The following is a 17,848-nucleotide window of genomic DNA, read 5'->3' as shown; positions in this document are numbered from 1 at the left end:
AAAATGAGAAGCTTGGCATATTCCTGCATTTCATCTGGAATCTCATAAAGCCTGAGATTAGTTTATCTAGTAGATTTACAACTCGAAAAATATTTTATTCTGCTATCAACTCAGTCCAAAACTCTCCCTTTCCCTGCTCCCTTCATCCTTCCTGCCTCGCCTCCCTGGGTTGGTGTTGCCTTGGCCCCTGCTGTCCTGCTGCATCTGGTGGAGAGCCCAGCTAATAACAGCACATCCTTTTTGATCTCCAAAGTGCTCCACAGGAGATTGTTCCTGTTGGTAAGGCTGGCCCTGCTGCACTCATCTGCCAGCTTCTCCTCAGACTGTGAGGATGTGAGTGCCTGAGGAACGAGGGACGCTTCCTGCACCGGCACTGCCAAGGACTGGGACAGCAACGTCTGGCATCCCTGAGAAGGAGGAAGTGTGGTTTCCTCCCTTAATTGCTAAAGGACTGGTACACAGGCTTGTGAGGGGAGGAAAGCAATTTTTTTTTTCTATCTTAGTCCATCTACGAGTTTTTAGGAGTCATAAGGGACAAGTAGTTAAGCCTGGAAACTTGTAAGCATTTAAAGGGATGTCTTTCAAAGAAATGCAAGCACACGGAAATGGCAGAGATCCTCCACACGAAACCCACCCGTACAGAAAAAGCCTGAGTAAATAGATAGCCTGTGCAATGTGTTGGGAAAGTCAACAAACCCAGGGTTTCTCACAGGAAGGGGGAAGTGAATTCCTAAATCAAGGATTCTCTCCTGAGGAGACCAAGCCCACAGCTCTGAGAAGTGCAGAGTTACAGCCTCTTAATGCAGTTTCTTGCTTAGCCCTCCAGAAAGAGTACTCCGAAAAAGCACCCTGGAGCCTAAGAGAATCTGGCTCAACAGAGCAGAGGAACTTGTGTTATGCTTGGAAAAGAGTGGCAAGACAGATTAATCTTTGCATTGCACTTTTGTTGTGTTTGAACATTGCTACATGTGCACAGAGAGGTGTATGATACCCCAGCCTTTCAGAGACAACCACATGAGCACATTGTCAGGATCCAGGAAGGGCTGCAAAACCACTGGAAACACTTGCAGGTTTGGTAGGTGGTAGGAAACACTGCCTGGGGAAGAGGAAAAAACATATGGCTCAGTTGGGAAGGTAGTGGTTTCTCTTGGATTAAGTACTTGCAGAATCACAGAATGGCGGAGGTTGGAAGGGCCCAAGGGTTTAGGGTGGGGTTCATTTTCTTCTAATAGGGACTACAGTTTGGATTTTTGCTGGAAATGGCATTGATAATTCAGGGATGCTTCTGTTATTGCTGAGCAGCACTTACACAGCCTCAGGGCCTTTCTCCTCCTCACCCCACCTCACCAGTGAGGAGACTGGGGGTGCACAAGAAGCTGGGAGGGGGCACAGCCCGGACAGCTGACCCCAGCTGACCACAGGGGTATCACAGACTGTATGGTGTCACGCTTAACTTATTCAGCTAGGGGGAAAGTTGACCAGGGGCAGCTGCTCAGAGGCTGGCTGGTCAGTTGGTTGGTGGTGAGCAGTTGTTTTTAAGTTGCATCACTCATCTTTTTCGTGATTTATTTGGCTCTCGCTCTTTTTAAATTTTTTTCTTCCTTTTCATTATATTATTGCTATTATTGTTGTTATATTATTATTAGTAGTAATATTATTATTGTTAAGTTGCTTTTATCTCAACTCACAAGTTTTCTCAATTTTACCCTTCCAATTCTCCCCCCACTTGTCCTGGTGGGTGGAAAGTGAGTGAGCACCTGTGTGGTGCTTAATTGCTGGTTTGGGCTAAACCACAGCAGCACCTTTGGAGATCACCTGGTCCAACCCCTCAGCTCAAGCAGGGATCAGCATCTACCTACAAGCATCTACCCCAAATTTTCGCCCAATATGAGTTAGTCAAATGATCTACCTTGTCTTTGCTTGCATGCTGCTATTGTCACGGTATGTTTTTCACAAAGACTGCTTTATTAAGCCTTTTTTATCAAGCAGAAGACAGGAGCTTGTTGATAATGTTGTCCCTGTCAGGATAAGACTGAACACATTATTTGTACAGTGGTGAAGCTTGGCTTTTCTGAAGGAAGCTGTCAACAGCTGCCATGAAAGCTGCTTAAAAGAAACCGCTATTTGCCTATAAAAATTTTGTCAGCAATGAAGAACTTACTTTAAACCACAAATAGCAATCAGCTTACCTTCCAGTTGCTTCTAGAGTTTTCCAGTTTTAAGCTCACTGGATTATTTCCTAGCAGCATGCAAATAGCAGAGTTTGAATCAACAATGAGCTTAAGTAGAGCTCATAGAAACAGAGGATCACACCACCCAGACCAGGGTAGTGAGAATCAAGAAACCTTTTACTGGAGCAGATGTAAATTCTTGTTTCATGAAAATAAGTGGGAATTTTGCCATTTATTTCAAACTGCTCTGCTCTGATCCATTAGAATTTGAATCTAAACACAAAAACACAGCGCTGATACTTTGGACACCAAGGAGAACAAGATAAATTAGTCGTCAGCAGAAGTGAGATATTACATATTTTTTGGCTCTGTTTGGGATCTTCTGGAGCCGAGAATTTTGATAAGTATGCTTACTGTTATATTTTACTTTTTGCAGGAAACAAGCTAGTTTTTCATTTTTCCTTCAAATGTTCAGGAGTGATTTTTACACTCAGTAAGTCCGCAGTAAGAAGGATGAAAAGTCAAGTCCGTTGTGGTGTACCTTGGATGGAAGATTAGCAAGGATCAGCAAAAAATTTTGGAGAACACATCAGATTGTTTATTCTATGATAATTCATAACTGGAAGCTAACTCCTGCCGTGAAGAAATAAAGTACTTCTCCTCTTTATAAATGATTTCTACTATCTCTGAATTTTCTCCCTGTGTACATGGACTGGTAGCAAGATTCAACTGGCGCAACTTATAACAGCAACGAATTGTGCAACACTATGTAACTGGTATGTAAAATGCAGAATGGGATTTGTTCATCTTGGCTTCTGATGACACTTGTGTCAGTCACATCATCTAACTTGAGGTTGAGTTCTCTTGGTTTTTATATTTCGCCAAGATGTGAAATAGAACCATCAAATTTCAGCTGTCACAGGAGCCCAGGTTCCATTGGAACCACTTATTTTGAAGTCTGGAATTTACCCAGAAAGTGGGAATATTTTGTCTTCCCTGCAGATATCTGTGTGACAAGTCTATCAATGTGTACAGTTGCTCATGATTCCACATGCTTGTAAAAATGAGCACTCCTCATAGCTGCTTGTGGTAGTTACTTGCTTTGTTTTGACTAGCTCCATTACTTATTTTCTTTTGTCTCCCATTCAGAGAAAAATAAAATTGCTGATAAACAATACTAAAGGAAGTGTTCAGAGTTGTGCATTAAAGAAGCGGGAAGGGAGGGGGAAATAACAGAGGGTAATTTTATCTTATATCTTTGACCTGAAGCAATAATAAATGTGAAGTCTGTATAATCATGGGTGATGTTTTTATATGCGTACCATATTTTAGATTGGTTTAGGAGAGAAACACATAGAACTGATTGACTGGTGATGTGGCAGTAATTATGCAAATAGAGTAACTCGACCATAAAACACTTTAAAGAGGAGAAGGTAGTCCAATAACAAGTAAGCATAAAAAAATGTGGTTATTGCATCTATCCTAATGCCTTGACATCTCTCCTGCCAAAGCATGAAAGGAATGGATGTTGTGTAACAAAATTAAAACTTTATAAAATGCCAGATGAAGGTCATAAATAAATTTTCCATATAAAAAAACATGTCCTTAATTGTTGACTGTGACTTTCTTACAATTTTGTTCAGTCTTGGGCAAAGTTCAGTTTTATGAGACCAGCCTTGTGCAGCAAACACACCTTTGCTCTGCTGCTTTACTGCACCATTAATGGTTCGTTTGCCTTTGGGGGCAGGGGAAGGTTCTAGCCTTTCCATGATGCTGCTCACATGAGAAATGTGAGGTAATAGTTCACTGAGTCATTCTGTGGAGTGTTCACAGTCGCTCAGGATAAGTAATAAGTGATGGCAGAGTATTCCCTCACTGCCCACTCCTCAGTCCCTGTATTCTTGCAGCTGCATGATTGATATGCACAAATCACAATCCATTTTTGGTGGATGCTTGAGAAGGGCAAAAGATTAAAAACCAAAAAATATGCACAGTGGACTGTGATTGAGTGGAAACTCAAAGGGGTGGAAGAGCACCCACCTGAGCACAGATTTGGCCTTAATTTGACCTAGATTTGAGATGTGAGTGAAGAACCCTCCAATAACTGGGAAACTGGAGATATCTTCCTTGAGGCAGCCATGCATTAATTTTAGCAAAGCAGAAACTTCCTGTGAGGACAGACTGGTGAGCAGCAAGCCAAAAAGGAAATGCACAACAGAGAGAGTTGAAAGCATCTCCCAAAATGTACTTCTTCCCAACCAGACATATCAGGAGACACACTGGAATCCTTGAGAAATTCTCTTTTTCCAGCTGGCCCTGTGTCCAGGCATAGGTTGAACATGTTCCTTATGAGCTGTGGTGTGCCCTTGGCCAACTGCTCTGCTCAGCAGCAAGTCTTGTGCCTTTGGGCAGGTTCAGGGTGTAGGACAGTCTCATTGTGCTTATGCTTTGGCTTGATGATTTTGGATGTCACTGAGAGACCTGCTGCGCACAAACAGGCCAGTTCTTCTTCCTTATGGATTAAACCACTTCTGTCCATTTTCTTACAACTAGCTCTCCCAAGATGAACACAGCCTTTGATGGCAAAACACTGTGTGTGGGCAGCCACACTGCTCTCAAATAGCAATCAGCAGTGTCAATTTGATGTGGACCACATGCTCTTGGAGGATCCAGGTTTTGAGACATTAGAGGCAGTCACCTATCAGAAGTGACTTGAGAAGGATCAGCTGTCCACAGCATCTTCAAATGATGGCTTAGGAACCATCAAATAAAGCAAATAGGATCAGGATCCATGGCAAGCCTAAGGAAGTGTTGGCTCTTGCATGAGGTGCAGCAACCTGTGCCTCAGGAAGGAACAGGACAAGCTCTGGACAAAAGATCCATTGCAAGCTACTAGATAAACAAACTGTGATGTCTAGGAAAGTCCAAAACATTCTGAGCTGAAAATGGTCAGTGTGCAAGGGACTTTAAGGAAAATATACATATGTGTCCTGTTCTCATGTCTCCCAAGCATGTAGCCAGTTTTTTGTAAACAGTTTTATTAACAGAGGGGCTGGACTAGAAGGGTATTCTGTTTAACCCAGTACATTTGCATGGATGCTTTCCCTACAACTAAACTGCTACATTCTTTTTCTGACATCTAGGTAGGACATAATAAATATATGAATAAGTGGGATTAAATCTTGAACCTTTGACTTGCTCAAGTAGAAAATCACTCCTACCCCCAATACTTCACAACTAATTGCAGAGTCTAGTTAAAACCAAGACTGAAAATGTGAAGGTGAGGAACCTCAGCTGCTTGCAGTGCTGTTTTAAGGCAAGACCAAAATCATTATAAAAATGGTCATGATCATATAGTCCAATAGACAACATGAAACCAATAGATGTTGATTTCTCCCACATGTAGAAACAGTGATTTGCATTCTGTAGAATAAGACTGACAGGTCAGCAAGCAGCAAACACCATGTCATGACAGGTCAGGGTCTGTCTGTTCTGGGGAGAAGGAGCTCTGGCCCTGCACAGCTTTCTTGGTGACTGCACATATGGTCAATTTGTTTATCATGCAGGTTTCTGGAGCCCTTGTCAGGCATAAAGTCACACAGACAGATAGACAATGGTAACAATGGTAACAGCTCTCTTGGCTTCAAAAAAGACAGAAGTTCAGATTTACCAGGTAAGATGAACAGACCTGGTAAGGCCATGTTTTATTGTTGTCACTTGCATTTAGTCCAGTCTCCAGCTGGGCTAACACAGAATTAGCTTTGGAAAGACATAATTATTTTCTAACACCAACAGCAGGTATAGCCAGGAGATAGTCCTTCAACAGAGGACCCATCAGACACCTAAGAAAAGGCAACATTTCAGCCCATGTCCTGCAGCTAGTCCAAACACAGAAGCATAATTCCTGATGGAGTCATTTAGCACTTAAAGGTAACTATTAGGCAAGTGAGAAAAAAAACTCCATCTCTGATTTAAAAGCAATATTTGAACCTGGCACAGCAGAAACAATAGGCTCTTTCCCAAGTGGAGATCAGGTATGTTTATTTTACTGAAATATATGGGTTTGTGACAATCAAAAGCAGATGTTCATTAACAGGCAGGACATAGGTAGGTTTCCAAGGCATAAAGCATGAGGAGGGCAAAGAGGCAAAACATTCAATCTCCTGCCTTGCACCTGTATCTGCCCAGCCCCTTAAATCAGTTTTCAACAATGCTTTTTGATTTTCATGTTTTTTGAGTAACAGCTATGCAGATGCCGTTCCTGCTGGCCTTGCAGAAACAAGTACTTTGGAGATAATTTTGATTCCTCTTTCAGGGTATTTTCCATTTTCTTGCCTTTAACATGAGTTGGGGTCCAGAACTAGATTGGAATTCTGATGGCTGAAGATGTGCAGACCCGAGAGACTTCTTTCATAAACTGACTGCAACCTCCAGTCTGGAGCTGAGTTCCTTCAGAGCCTTCATGTGCTCAGATCCCATGTTTGGTGTAGAGGGATGCCTGTGGATATGTTACTCCTTGTATAGCTCTTTCATGTCTCCTAACAGTTTGAAACTCCCTGACTGGAGGTGAGTGATGTTGCACTAGACCGGTGCAACCTTATTTCAAGCAGGAACTGTCAGCAGAATCAGTGCAAGGTCAGCCACTCCACTTGTTCCTTTCAGGAAACTACTCCTCCTACAGATGCCCTTACACTAAACAAACCCCCTCAAATACACGTGCTGCAGCATTCCTCCATACGCTGGCGTCATGAAGACTGGCAAAAATGCCATGGCAGCAAATGTTAGCAGACTTCCAGACCAAATCAAGCCCCATTTTCCCTTGTACAAGGACAACTCCAAGATAACTTGCCAGTTGGCTGCATTTCTATTTCCAAACAAGAAATTTTGTCCAAACAGTGCAGCAGAGTATCAGCAAAAAGAAAGGCCCAGGAATGTTTCTGCCAGGGAAATTGAGTGATGGAACTGGTAACTGGATTCAACACACTGGAAAAAGAATTATTTTTATCAGCTGACCCCATGTATGCCTATAAAATCACATTTTTAATTTTTGTCTACAAGTGCGTCTGAATCTCAGTTCCAAACCAAACTGAGGTCTGCGTGTTGCAGATCAGTCACTTGAGTGCTTTAAATATTTTTTTAAAAAAAAACAAAAGAAAAAGGGTCAATTTAGACTTATGGAATTCCCCAGATGGCACTCTGCAACCACTTTCCTTCATCAAAAAGCCTGAGACACCCCTGCCCTCCACCCATGTGGTTCCCAATCCCAGAACACAGATGGTCTCAGCCCAGGAAGGTTGGTTGCCTGCTGAACTATGTGGCCCATGAGTTATCTTCAGTGGAAATGCTCATGAACCCACTCTGAAAAATATCTCTGAAGGAGAAGGGACCCAGCTCCTCAGCTGCTGTGTTTCAAGGGTAATGGTCACCAAAGCAGAATCACAGTTCCAACTCCTCCACAAACCTTCCAGCTATGCAATTATACAACATGATACCACTAATATGAGGGTAATAATATTGGCTATCTGAAGCAATAATGACTAATTAGAGGTCCAAGGCTGAGTCCTGGTTCTCAACAGCAGAGTGTCCTGGGTTCCTGACACCCTGAGAAGGAGGTGGCAGAAAGAAGCTGGAGGAAGGTTGGGGAAGGACTCCAGGGACCCCAGTGGGCCAAAGAGCTCCTTGATGTCCCCCCACACATGGGCAGAGAAGAGTTTTGGCAAGGTTCTGGAACAATGGGCATGTAGGTTCCACTGCTGGCACAGACCTTGAAGCCATGTGGGTGGTAAATAGGTCTGTCACCCCCATCCAGAGCGGGGGCAGGAGCTGAAGGCAGAGCCAGAGAGTGATCTCTGCTTCCCCAGCTCTACTCTGCTTCCATTGCCTGATCCCTGTCCATGGGACAGGGCTAACAAAGTTAAAGCAGGTATTTGACACCACAGACCTTATTTCACTGTGTAATGAAAAGTCACTCAGGGCAGTCTTTTTTTTCCTAGGCTCAGCATTCAGAGCAAACACCCTGCTGTAATCTTTAGCAAATACATTTTTGCTTGCACAATAAATCTGTTCAGAAATCACACATTTCCATTCAAACTAGTCACTAAAGAGTCACGTGTTGGGGCCTATCTCTGCTTTGTGCTGACACTGCATGGGCAGAGAATCATGATCCTTCATGAAAACATATCCCCAGTCTTGAGGCAGGGCTTGGCTCGGGGTCACATAAGACTCATCCACATTTCATATCATGTTTCCTCTTCTTTCTTCAGCAACCAGTCTTGAAATATGTCACTTCCATGCCAGCAGACAAACACAAGCCACAACTGCATGCCAAGTGGCTGTACCTGTGCTGGGAAATGAAATGGGCCAGGGAACAGCTAAAGGAGGAGCACTGCCAAGCACATCCACTGTCCCTGTGGCTAAGCTCTCACTCTCCAGAGCAGGAGGGCAACAATCCAAACCAGGACCAGTCCCTGGCCCAGCTGCTTTTCCCTCACCAGGGGCAACAGCTGGGAAAATGCTAGGTGATCCCAACCAAAACCAAGCCATGCCACGTAGTCACTAATAGGAGCTGTCACACACCACTGCCTGTGTCCTGGCACTGGTGAGATACTACAGGAGTGCCCAGCTGGGACACTGCCCAGAATCTGAAAGACTCAGTAAATGTCTTGTCTGTGAATGACTCCTGTGAGATTTTGGGAAAACTACAGAGGCTCTCTAAATCCCTGTTGATCCATAAAATGGGGATAATAAACCCCACTGTATGTCTGAGCTGTGGAGGGAGGACAGAGCACTTTCCAGCTCAAAAGTAACAGGAAAACATGACAAGACCCTGGCTGGACAAGGGGGCTTATCCCATTGTGTTTGGTAATTTTCATTTGAACAGAGAGCAAACTCATTTAAGTGAGTAATTGATAATCAGAACAGAACTTTGGCCATTCCTTTAAATTACAAATGAGCAAGTCATCTGCACTGGAAACAGGCACCTTTAAGATAAACAGGAATATATAACTTTGAAATATAAAAATATTTTTGCCATATTCTGAAATAAAGTGTTTTGCATTTTGTTTCTTACTGGAATATATCTTTTTTTGCTTATTTCATTTGTGACAGTGAAAGATGATTATCCATTCTGTTTTTATGACCTACTTATTGCTGCCATCAGGAATGATATCACTAAATGAACTTCAGTAAAGACAGACACAACTTTCTTATACTGAGGAATCTAATAAGTGGGATGGAAAAAAAACCAGGAAGTTGTTTTATTCAATGCTGTGGCTTTAAAGATTTTCTGATTCTCAACTGTCCAGAAATATATGGGTAACAGACCTGCAGCTGGGAAAAAACAAACCAAAATGCATGGGATGAAACAAAAGTATAGAGAGACAAAACGAGGGAAGGAGAGAAAGAAGGAAGGAGGGAAAGCAGGAGAGAAGAAGGAACCACACCTGGGCTGATGCTTCCTTGCTCACCCATGCACCCACCTTACTCAACAGCATTTACAAGCCAGCAGCTCAGCTGCTGGCTTGTAAAATGCAAAGCACCCTTTATTTTCCGATTTCAGTGCTGAAGATCCTCAAATTTTGCAGCCCATATGTAGAGCTATTTGGAGATATGTGTTAGGAATGCATAGTTTAGCTACAGCTCTTCCAGTTCTTCTTCAGGCCCTCTCCTTATACATTAGATGTACATTTAGAACCTGAAAGGAGTATACCACCAGGGGCTGTATTTCCACCTTAAGCAAAGCTCTAAGTGCAAGGGATGTGCTGTGGAAAGCCCTTATTTTCTGATGAGTTCCCCAGTCCCATCAGGGCTTTACCTCTGACTAGCATGGATCAGATATGTGTAGGCTCTCCTTTGAAACTTGTGCACAAGACTGTTTTGTGACAAAGCTTCTGAGCAGCATTGAGACTTTTGCAAAGGCTGATGTATGAAAGACTTTCAAATTCATATTCTTCATGGGTGTGGGAAACCAGAAATGCATCCTCTGCTGCCGTGTGTTCACAAAGATGCAGAGGTGCTAGAAGAGGGAGAATGAATGCTTGACTCCAGGTGAGGGTCAACTGCAAAATATCTGTTTTTCCATGTGGAAGGGTTAGCTGGAGAGGCGGTTAAAGAGCAGTATTCCATGACGTCAGTGGTGTTTATGATATGGCCTTTAATTACCCTTACCAGTAAATCAGTGTGTGCACTTTAGTACCACAAAGTGGGGCATACTTCAAGGAAAATAATAGCTCTGCTGATTAGCTAATGAATATGCTATCAGAGAACCCAAGGAGCCTGTCCAGCATTGCTCATTTTAAAAAATAAAGCTAATTAAAAACATACTGCATGCCTCAACTCCACTGCTTAACCTTTCAAACAATGAAATTCTCACAATCATTCTTTAAATTATCTGCTCTGTATTTATTGATGGAAGGATGCTGTCCTGTTCTCTGGCTGCATGTTTAACTCATAGAAGCAGAACAGTACACACAGAACAGAGGAGTGAATCTAATCTTATCTACGGCTGAAAAATGAGCCTCCCTTCTCCCTAGGGCTGGGGAAGCCCTCTCCAGATGCACACTGTCCAAGCCTGCTGGCTGGGACACAACCTTGCTGCTCACGTGTCAGGGGCCACCCTGCAGCTGAGGGTGACACCCCAAAAAAGCAGTGTTGGTGGCTTCCCCTTTCCCCCGCTCACCTCCTGATGAGGCTGAAGAGAACGTGGCTAATGAGCTTAGGTGATTAAGAGAGCTCAGATATCACTGCTGACTCTCACCAGTGCTTCTACCTTGTCTGCTTACAGAGCTAAGACCCCTCTCTGCTTAGAGGGGTTTTACCTCAATGATCCATTTAATCTGGGCTGCATTTCCTCTACACATCCCCAAACTCATATAGACGTTATGGGCCAGGATATGGTCTCTGGAGGACTCTCTTTTGGGGCAGTTGTCTTCAGGACAGCACGTAGCCACAGTGCCTGTGGGTGTCTATAAACATTCTCTGATGCAAGCAGGGCAGCAACAGACTATGCCCAAATTCCTGCAAAAAACAGTTTGTAAAATTATAAATTTCCCTTAGCTCCAATAAGAAGTTTGCTATCAGAAAGTCTACAATAGAAGATATAATCAAAAAATTCTTTTTCTCAACCAAAGAGGCTCTGTAAAATGTTTGTATTCCTGTCAAAGAAGCCTGGCTGTAATTAAAATGAATTTTTTTTTTTTTTGAAAACCAGATACTTTCAACTCACTAATTTAGAATAGCAATTTAGATATCTTCCAAAACTTCTGTTGAAAAGATTTCATCTTCTGATCACACTACAGCTTCTTGTTCATCCTGCTTTTCTCTTGTGCTGCAACTGTCCTTAACTCTGAGTCTTCTCCCTGAAAAGGTATATGCTCACTGCCTTCCATTTCTATGCCTTCTGTCAGTAGAGCTCCACCTGACCCTTACTACCTCACTTTCCTCCCACCCACCCACGCTGATTAGGTAGCACACACATTTATTTTTAACCACAGGCAGTATCTGGTCTCCTTTCAATAGGACATTTTTTGCACAGAACTGAATTTCTGGACCCAAAGTGCGAGCTGTCTCAGAAGCAGACCTAGGACTGGGAGGGATATGGAAGATCTGAGTGTAAATCTGTGGGAATAGAGAGGCAAGGGTGAGATTTCTCAGAACTGTGTATGGCTAAAGCCTGAGGGTTAATCCATAGGTTTCCCCATCAGTGGAGCACCTTGAAACACAAGAGAAGCATCCTGGACACCTCCTAGGTTGCCTAACAGGAGCAGGAAAAATAGAGTGTACACCAATATCACAGTGCCTCTGGACATAACTGGTGTGAAATATGAGTTTCTTTCAGGTTTTCCCTGAGTTTTTTATATGTGGCTCATTTCAGAAGTGCTAATCCTTTGCTTTAGATAAGGAAGTGCTTTGCAGTGTGACAGATTTGATCCTGTTGTCCAATGCTGAAGTAAGTGCTCCAGCTTGTATCCCTAGCTACCTGCACAAGGATCAGGACTAGTTTATACTGGAGAATGGGGACAGCACACAGCTGTCAGTGCCTATCCATGTCTTCCCTGATGAGCTCTGACACAGAAATTTTAAGAGATCAGCATTTTGTTTATCAAGCCTAAATCTGCTGGAATCTGTGTTTGAAGTTTCTTGCTTTTGCTGAAACTTAGAAAGACAAGCTGTTTCCCCTGAATTTCCTGCTTACACAAAGCTTTCATTCAGTCCCAGAAACTTTATCACTACCTAGAGCAAAGCAAAAGACTGGGTAACAAAGTGAGAGCTCTAACTTTGAGGACATCACTGGCCTCCTTCCACCTAGAGCACATTTAATCCTATTAATTCTATGAGAAATTTTTTTTAATTTTCTGAGAGTTCCTGATGTGTACAAAGTAAAATTATTCTATGCCTATTCTGAGTTTAGCCACATTTTAAAAAAAACCTTAAAAGTATCACTTAGTGCTTGCAATAAGAATAAACATTTTATTAGTCAAACTTCAGAGCAACTTTTTTTTTTCCTTCGATTAAAATAGTAATACTATTTCTCAGCCTCTAGGCTCTTGCTTAATCTGGAAAGAAAAAAAAAGACATGTCAAAGTTACAGGAAGCTACAGAACATTACCTTATCATAAGGAAGGGAGTATTGCTGCTTTAGGACCCTGTTTCAGGCTGAAAGGTTTCTAATAGTTCAAAATAAAATTGCATCAAATTAATCTTGTGAGAGACTTCATTAGCTCTGTGAAGAACAGAGGGTATGCCTTATAACTCATCCAAGTCATGGAAAGACCCAGGCATAGTGTGCACAATGTTGGGACAGGTGGGTCTCCCCAGACCTCATGGGCACCACTTTTCACCTCTGTCACTGATCTAGAGGGGGCTCATCATCCCCACTGTTCCATTTTCAATGAACTTCTATTCAGGTAAAATGGAACAACACAGGCAAGTGTGAATTGTGATAGAAAAAAGGCATAGAGTAAAAGATCTAATTTTAAGAAAATGAAGACACTGCACACGCACACACACATCGAAGATGAGGATCCACAGCTTGCCAGAGGCCCTTGCAGGCTCAGAGAGGGCCAGTTTCAGGTCCTTGGTCCTCATGTCCCTTGAGTCACTGTGAGCAGAGGCTGCCCACGAGCAGCTCCTACTGATGCTGCAGCTGAGGCAGGGCAGATCTCCCCTCCACCAGGCCTCCTTCCCTCTCCCCTCCCCAGAGCCCTGGCCAAACACACACATCCTCTCCTGCCAGGAAGGACCCTCCTGGCAGGCACATCTGCCAAGCTTGTGCAAAACCCCCTCAGAGTGGGAACTCACCACCATCTGCCTGGATGGTTTGGGCTCCTCTCTGCTGCAAAGGGATCAGATACACGACCAGCCAAACAGACAAAGCTCATCCCCTCCCTCTTGTGCCACAAGACTGGGTCCTCTCTAAGCAAGGCACAAAAAAGCAGCCCTATTTTAAGTCTTATTTATTCCCATGAGAAGAACAAGTAGAATTTGGGTTCTAGTTGGGGTTCAGTGCACTAACTAGACCTCCCATTGCACCCCTTTTTTTTTTTTTAATTGCCACATTTGTGAGGTGACCCACACGCCTTTGTTCCTCCTTCAGGCTGTGATCTTCACAGCATTGAAAGGCCACAGACTAAAGACTGCAGACTGCCATTTTCAGAGAAGCTTTCCTTCCTGCTTCTCCAAGAGCAGGGGCTGCTCAGCAGCTCCTGTCTCTGTGCTGTGCTGTAAGAGGGGACAGATTTTCAAGTCTTCTTTGCTCAGCTTTGAAACTTTTCTTCTATGGGACTCAGGATGTATTTAGGAAACAGTAAATATGCAGGACAGTTTTGGAGAGGAAGTAGGATGTTTTAGATATGCAAAAAAATAATTACTTATGCTGAAACTGGGTCAAAACGCCACAGTGTTTACCACGGCTCGCAGGAAGAGTGCCATGGGTTTTTTAATAACAACAAAAATTCAAGATCTCAGCATTGGGTCTCATCCCAAAAAGTAATATGGTTTCAGACCAAATGGAAACTAATCCAGCCTATAAATCATGATGCAGTAAATGCAACATGCTCAGTCCTGAATCCAGTCACTTTTGGTCAGTTAAAGCTGTCTTCCAGACAGCTTTGTTGCAAAGGCAACAAGAGATTGAGCACTAGTCTTCTTCCCTTGCTATTGCTCCCATCACTAATTATGTTCGTTGTTTCAGCTGAAGTTATATTATTTTTTTAATTAATCCATCTTCACCTTCTAGACCCTAGATTCTGTTATGTCTTTCTCTCCAAGGTCAAAAGCCTCTTAGCATCTATCATTTTCTCTCCACGAAGGAACTTACTACACCCATCAGTTTTAGTCTTCCTTTAGATGCTCTTAGCAGACTGGTCTTGAAATTTATAAGACCAGATATTTTCCTCAGTTCATAAATCCTTTTAGTGATTCTTTTCCCTACCTTAGCCAATTTTTAAACAGCTTTTTCAAATGTGGATGCCTGGTCTGGATGCAGCATTCCAAAGTAGAATTGCCTCCTTACTCCTACTCGCTATTTTCCTGATTATTTGTTCAAGGACCACAAAAGCACTTTTGGCTTCAACAATGGCAACTCTTGTTTGATTTTGAGTTCACCCAGACATCTCAATTTACAGATCAAAGTTTGGACTGGATGATCCTGAAGGTCTTTTCCAACCTAAATGATTCTGTGATTCTGTGAAATTCTACTCCCCTCTCCTAGATATACCAACTTCCATCAGAGAGCTTTGAGGAAATATTAAGAAATGTTTCCAAAACATGTTAGAAATATGTAGTGGAGGCCTCAAGCCTTTTGCAACATATGGAGCAGAAGGCACATGAAAATGCTCCTCAAGCCTTCAGTTTCCTTCTCACTGACCCACTGCAACAACCCTTGCCCTATATTTTAATACTGAATTCAGTGTGTTTGACAAAACCCTGGAATGTCCAGTGTATACAGACTTAGGAACTGGAGGATCTGTGAGGAATGAAGTTCATGACAGATGGATAAAGGAAGATCTGGAGCTGTGATTACACAGGAAGAGTTGAAGTCCACTTTGGGTTTCTGCAGCCTGTGTTCAGCTAAGGCTCACAACAGCAAGGACAGGATATCACTCCAAAATCCCTTCTTCTCTTAGAAAGGAGCAGAAGTTATATTATTTTTTGTGCAGGAATAGACACTAAATTACCTGAGTTCTATATGGCAATTGTTACAGAGCTGATGTATGCCTTTGTCTAGGTCTGCAGCAGCAAAACAAAAATCTTCTACTTTGGCTCCTCACTTCACACCCAGATTTTTGCCTCTGATGATTCACAGGAAACAATGCCCACCTGCAGGTCTGGAAACAGCCAGGCACCCTTTACTGACTTTGGGCAGCCTGTCCAAGGCTGGTTCTCTTTGCCTGGGATGGTTCTCCAGGTCACCAACCCAAGCCTGGAAGCTGTTACACCCACTCATACCACACTGTAGTATATGGCAGAGAAAATTCATGCTATATATGTGTATAAAATATTGTAAAATCCAAGTTATGTCTTTGACCACCCTGGCTGGGAGCAGAGTCTTATTTCTATTCAATTAGTTCCTGGACAACGTTAAGATAATATCAAGTCTGTTAACGTATGAATGAAACCTTCCCAGGCCATGAGTGCCGACTTCCCTGGAATGTCTGAGCCACTCACCAGAACTTGCACCTGGGAAGATTGCATCTACCAAACTCCAGCACCTGCACCACTCTGCTACATGTGAATGCAGGCTCTTCCATATAGTTCAAACAACCATCCAGACATCTGGACTGGCTTTTGTATATTTCTGCATCTGTATGGTCCCAGTTCTACATGTGAAGGGACACAAAGGAACCTTCTGTCATTTCTGCCTCAGGCAGAATAAATTGTATATAAGCTAGCAGCATGAAGCAGTTGGGGTGAGCCACTGGGGAGACGCTGGCACTCTGTCAGTCGGATCCAGGTTCACCCAGCGCCGACACCCGGGGTTGACGCTGCCTTGGCTGTGGTGGTTTTTCAAAATTCTATTTTGTTAAGGATCTAATAAATCTTTGTTGAATTTCATTATAAATTTGGCTGCCAATTTGATCATTTATAACAACACCAGCACACACCCTCAGTGCCATGCTGAAAAATACCACTCTGAGCCACAGTAGGGACCTCATTTCAAGCACTTTGAACAGAAGAAAATATGATTCTGATTAGGGATGTCAGGAATACTACTAAAACAGGATCTTGGGAAGATTGGAGGTCAGGGTAACACACATGGACAGGAGCAGTCTGATCTTAAGGGGCCACTCAGGCAAATTTGGTCCTTCTAATACTGCTTGATGAGGGACTCTAAAGCAGATGCCCTAGGACATTTGCTATTTAATTTTTACTCTTTCCAGAGAAAAGGTTCTAACAAGAAAAGTGGCCGTATGCCTGCTCCCCCCACCTCCAAATGTCAACTCTGAAGCTTCATTCTGGTATGAAGCTAAAAAGATTCTCTGGGGTCAACCTGGCTTGTTCAGCCTCACTAGTAACCAAAACTCATGGTCTCTCAAACTCTTTCTTTGCTCTTTCACAGCCCAGCCTAGGGCTGTCACTGCAGAGAAATGGTGATAAGTGAAGAAAGCTTTTGGCCAGTCCATCCAGCAGGAGCAGTGATATCAGCAATATAAGAGCCAGAGCAAAGTACAGCTCACACACTCAGAGTTGTGCTGGCTGACCAGGACTAAAATGTAAAATAATTTAAAAAAAAAATTAAAAAAAAAACAACTTTGTTTTGTCTAGGAGTAGCAGCTCCAGCAATCAGTACATTTGGAGAGCAGATTTGATAAGTATGGAGGTACCTTCTTGCAGGTCTTTTCCTATGTAAAATCATAACACAGAACCTAGTTTTGAGGTCCTCAGCACCTTTTCACTAAGGCAACCTAGTGCTACACCCCCTTTGACTCTTACAGAGAGTTGAAAACATGACAGTTGTGCTTCTGGTCCAAGGAGGATTAGATAAGAATTAATTGGAAAAACCTTCCCTATGAAATATTGGAGGTTTCTAGGGGATTTTTTTCCTCCTGATATCACCTAAAAATAGAATTTTCATCCTCAGATCCAAGAGGAAGGTTTTCATGTATGGCATCTTTATATACCCCCTGCAGGACTTACTATCTGCAGGAACCACCCTAAGATAGACCCTGGGCTGAGGTGGTGCTGAGAAGGGAGCAGGGCCTCCTAGGAGCCCTCTTAATCAGGTGCCACAGGGTTTCAAGGCAACGTGGCGTCCACAGGCCACCAGCAAGAGCATCAGCAACCAGATAACATTTCCTGCTGGCTCAGCAGCCTGAAACTGGAACATGCTGGTCTAAGCCTTCTGTTCTATGGTAACTCTGAGCAAGCAGCTCTGACACACCCAGTAGGTATGGGTTATGTACTAAGCCTTTCAGAAATGGCACACTGAACATCACTCCAGCAATAAAAATGGAAAAGAAAAAGGGGAACAAGAAAGGATTCTGACTCTAACTAAGGCTGAAGGTGATGCAACACCAGTTAGCAACAGCTTTTTTTATCCATTTAAGTGCCAACACTTGTAAAATCACAAATAAGGGCATTTTAGCCAGTAGATGCTTCAAGAGGAAAGATATCCACCTTCTTGTCCACACCTTTTGTTTTTTAAGCCCAGTGTTTCTCTGCATGGCTCAATTTGCACT

Source organism: Serinus canaria, chromosome 2, assembly GCF_022539315.1.
Source record: "Serinus canaria isolate serCan28SL12 chromosome 2, serCan2020, whole genome shotgun sequence".
Classification (NCBI taxonomy): domain Eukaryota; kingdom Metazoa; phylum Chordata; class Aves; order Passeriformes; family Fringillidae; genus Serinus; species Serinus canaria.
This window is presented reverse-complemented; position numbering follows the sequence as displayed.